Below are 4,603 nucleotides of genomic sequence, written 5' to 3'. Positions count from 1 at the left end.
ATGCGAACTCGGGTGATACGGGTCTTGTACTCAGAGATGAACATGGAGCGTTCAGGGGGGGGCATGCGCGAGATGGTATGGTCTGTCTATGGAGGCCCTTGCATGTAGAGACGGCCTTGTGTTCGCAATCAGAAGAGGTTCTCGGCGTCTGCTTATGAAGACTGATAGCCAGGTTTTTGTGGAACTCTGGTCAAACGTGAACAACCAAAAATCCAAAGTCTCGTCGATTTTGACAGAGATTAAGGAGCTTATCAGGAGTTTTGAGGGTTTTATTCTTTGTTTCTCAAAACGTTCTTGTAATAAGGCTGCACATATGTGCGCGAAACAGGTTTCGAGTAATTCGGACTTTCGGAGCGAGGTGAGTGACTCTCTGAAGCACCCCCTCCAATACTTGAATGTCTGCAAATCGATTGTAACCCTGCTACTAATCAATGAAGCTTCCGATCTAAAAAGCAGATGGGCAGTTTCTGGCTTTCTGCCGCACTTGAATTTTGACTGATTCTCGCACGTCAGATTTGCCAACGTGTTCACGAAATATTTGCTGCCACTTGTGACACGAAGCTTCCCTGAAGTTATCCACCTCTACCAAGCAAAGCTATATATAAATGTGGCCCGCCCCAGCCGGTGATCGCATCGCACCAGCCAGCCGGCCAAGCTCCAACTTCCAACCGCGCGCTCGCCATGGACCATCGGCTGCTGCTCCTCGTCCTCCTCGCGGCAGCCTCGTGCGTCAACGTCGCCGTGACCGAAGCGCCGTGCCCTGTCGCATTCTCCGCCTTCTCCATGTGGGTTCTCGCCTTCGCCGCGCTCGCTGTGCTCCTCCCGCGCCGCGGCGCCGAGTGAAGAGGTCGCGACCGGCTGCCGTCAGCGTCCACGCCCTGCAATCGATGTCAGTGCACTTCCTTTTGACTTTCTCGCCTTCGTTTCTGTAACTCCAGCCGCCGGCCGCTTGGTTTCGACGCCGCTGCAGCCGGCCGTATGTACGCATGGGATATTGGAGGCTGGGCTTGACGTGGCCAAGTGAACTGAAGGGAACTCATCTCCTCACTCTAATTTCACTTTAATTTTCCCATCCTTTTTTTCGACGAAAATTTATAGCTTCCCCATGTACATATTTGAATCCTCGTAAAGGATGACTCGTCATGTGATCATCTCTCCGAGCTATGGTTCTTGATTGCGTTATGGACTTATGGTTCTGCGCCGTTGCAGGAGATGATGGCGTGGCCATGGCGGCAGCCGGCGTTCGATCTCTTCAAAATCCCACTCTCCAGTTCCCGCATGCATGGATTCCACGCACTTCTGTTTGAGGCAGGACTGGAACTTCTATCCAGTTCCGTCCAGTCACTCCAAGTACTACATTGAGTCCTCATATTTAAGGCAGGTATGGTCCACCTGTCAGAGACTGATCTAGTGGGTCGTTGGAGTTGGAGGTAAGTACTTCTCCAGTTTGGAAAGAAATGGACAGGTCAAATAGTCTTCCAGTGCTCCAATGACCAATGGTGTGTAAAAAAAATCAGTCAAAACTCTATTAGAAACTCTATTTCTAGAACCACTGGTCCTGTACTCCAATATATATATCCATGTACTCCACTATTGTATATCTGCGTATATTGGAATAATAAAGTGCTTGTACCCTTATTTTGTGCCTCCAATTGTTCGATCCATTTATGTTGAATTTACTCTCTTTTTTTTGTGAGATTACTCAACACGAGCTACGTATAATACAAGCACAAATAGAAGCCCGGAAGAAAATTTGGTGGATACCTGAATCTAAAAAAGTCTGTCTACCGGAAGGAAGACATGTGACTTAGGAATGATGATTTAGTCGCGTGAGGTGTATTCATAAAAAGACGACGGATACAACATATTTGATTATCTCTATTAAAAAAACAACAAACAACCGCATGTTGAGCTCCCAAGGTAGGGCCGAGAACCATTTTTTTTTGCCATTGAAATAGCTTTGAGATGTGCATCTGTAAGACTGACTTTGATCAAGTGGTTACAGAATGCACGCCGCGCAGCGTGACTCACGCTTGACAGTGATCCTGCGAGGCCCACTTTGCGTTGAAAAGTCAAACAAGAATTTGCCGTCGTCCCCTGTAAAAAAGTCTGATATTGTTAGAAAAGGGGAGGATCCCTTCTTCACGAAGTGAGCTTAGTTGAAAGTAATTATCACGAGGGTCAGTCTCATAGAGCTTTAACTTTTAGTTTTATTTTAGATTTAGAGTTTGTATATTAAAATAAAATAATTTAAGTATATATTTTTAATCTAAAATAAAAACAAGATAGCTCACCCAAATATCTCGATATACTTATAGCTCTAGTGTCGGTGAATCAGTAACCAGGGGTCCCCGAATCCCGAGGCCGGGCTAGCGATCCGCCACGTGGCGCCATCCCGCGGGGTCACCTCCTCGAGGTAAAAAAGACCTCTCAGGAGATGGCGCTCGGGGCCAAAGTCAGTGGTCCCCGAGTACCCGGGTTCCCCGATGATCTGCGAAGACTAAAGTTCCGGGAAGAGAGTGCTCGGGGAAGTAAATGGTGACCCCAAGCACCCGAGTCCCCCGACGACCAGGAGAGCAAAGTACCGGAAGAGGTGTGCCCGGGGCTGCGAGCAGTGGCCTCCCGGGCACCCGAGTGCCCCGAGGACCCAATGAAGGAAGTTCCGGGAGAGAGTGCTCGGGGCTGCGAGCAGCGGCCCCCGAGCACTCGGTTCCCCGAGAATCCGTATAGTCAAGATCAAGAGAGAGTGCTCGGGTCAAAAACAGTGGCCCCCGAGCACTCGGTTCCCCGAGGACCGAGAAAGGGCATTCTCGGGAGAGAGTGCTCGGGGAGGTGAACAGTGACCCCCGAGCACTCGGTTCCCCGACGACCCAGGAAGCCCCTCCGTCAGTGGCCCCCACAGGGGTCCAGCGATGAGGTGTCAGCCGGTGAAAGGCCCGAGGCCTCATTTAAGAGCGCGTGTGGCCTGTCACCTCCAATTGCTCCCGCCACGCTTGGTGTCAGTTCCTGCCATATTCTGGCAGAAGGGCGTGGGGACATTTAATGCACGGGTCCTATCCCGTGCCATCCGGCGCGCCTCGGAATAACGTCGCAAGGCTCGAGGCGTTCCGTCTGCTGCGCTGCTGTGGCAGGAGAACAAGATGGGGCGGGCACGCCGGGCCGCTCTGCGGCTACCCGGTGGGCCCCTCCACGGCGCCCGTTGCCAGCGCCATCATGACGACTGAAGACCGGGCGCGGGACGCGTTTTCAACCCCCGTCACGTCGCCCAGAGGCCATGATGACGCCCTTTCCATTTATGGTGCTTTGGAACTCGTGCCCTCTCTTTCGGGGTACGCTACTGCCGGCGGGTATTTAAAGCGGCCGGTAGCACGGACGAAGACAAGCAAAAAAAGGGTCTGGGGAAAATCTCTCTAGAAGCGAAAAAAATCTCTGAAGGTCTTGGAAATCTCTCTGAAAAGCTCGGCAGCTCTGCACGGTTGAAGAAATTAAGGAGGTAGAGAAGATCGAGAAGTCCAAGAGCACCCAAAGCCAATAGACACACACAGATCGAACAACACCTTCGTACGAGCATAGAAACCGAAGAATAAGGAGCCACAGGCTCTAGGATAGATAGACATTCATGTAACTGGTACATTCCTGAGAGACATTCTCAGAACATTTATAGCATCCACACAGGAGTAGGGTGTTACGTCTCCGTACGACCCGAACCTGTCTAAACCCCCAGTGCATTTACTTCCTTTCGCATTAGATCATTCCACCCCACCAGCCATCGCATTTACACCTATTTATTTCTCCGGCAAACTTATTCAGAATCATCCCCGGCCGAATCTCTAAAAAGTGGTCTCTCAGGATCCCTACGACGGGAGTTAACCCTCCGACAGCTAGCTTCACAAATTTTTAGAACTATAGATATACAGTTTTAAGAATTATTAAATTTGAAACTCTGTCAAACATACCATTAATTGATACCTTGATTTGCAGCATCATGTTAATTATAATTAGCTCATGATTGTGGAATGAGTCATGCCATCAAACCAGGAAGCAACTCCTGTGTCAACATAATTGCAGTGGAAAACACACGTACGACTCGTAGACTTTGGCTGCCTAATTGCATCATTTATTGCGTGGAGCAGATAAGGTCGGCAAAATTCTATGGCTTTTTGCGGCCATTTTGACATGTTCGTTGAAGTTTCTATTGGTTGTGTCCCCTCCTCGTGCAGCCGCTGTTTAATGTGTTTTACTACTTCCGTTTCACGAGTTTGTCCATATGTCTCGGAAGAATACTTTCGAAATGTTTGATGGTTGAGGAAATCAACAGTATAGTTAGTATTCCCTCCAATTATAAATATTTATCGTTTTTGACTTTTTAGGATCTTTGATATGCAACTTTGATTATTGTTTTTTTATTAAAATATAGTTATAATATCTAATAAAATATAATATTATGAAAATATTTTTCAAGATAAATTTACACATATAATTTTTATGTTTCTAAACTAAATATTCTGAGAGTTTTAAAGATCAAAGTTTTAAAAATTTGATCGGATTTTAGTTAAAATAATAAGTATTTATGACCAGAGGGAATATAATGTTTCAATCTCTA

The 4,603-nt window shown here is 47.7% G+C and overlaps 1 long non-coding RNA gene across 1 annotated transcript; it reads left to right on the top strand.

Annotated features, from left to right (window-relative positions):
- Positions 1-645: 645 nt before the first annotated feature.
- LOC133920698 (uncharacterized) lies at positions 646-1,638 on the top strand. The gene is made up of 2 exons (XR_009910158.1): positions 646-889; positions 1,210-1,638. It is a non-coding gene; the product is annotated as an uncharacterized LOC133920698 (long non-coding RNA).
- Positions 1,639-4,603: the final 2,965 nt, after the last annotated feature.

Source organism: Phragmites australis, chromosome 6 (genome assembly GCF_958298935.1).
Source record: "Phragmites australis chromosome 6, lpPhrAust1.1, whole genome shotgun sequence".
Taxonomy (NCBI): domain Eukaryota; kingdom Viridiplantae; phylum Streptophyta; class Magnoliopsida; order Poales; family Poaceae; genus Phragmites; species Phragmites australis.
This window is presented reverse-complemented; position numbering and strand designations above follow the sequence as displayed.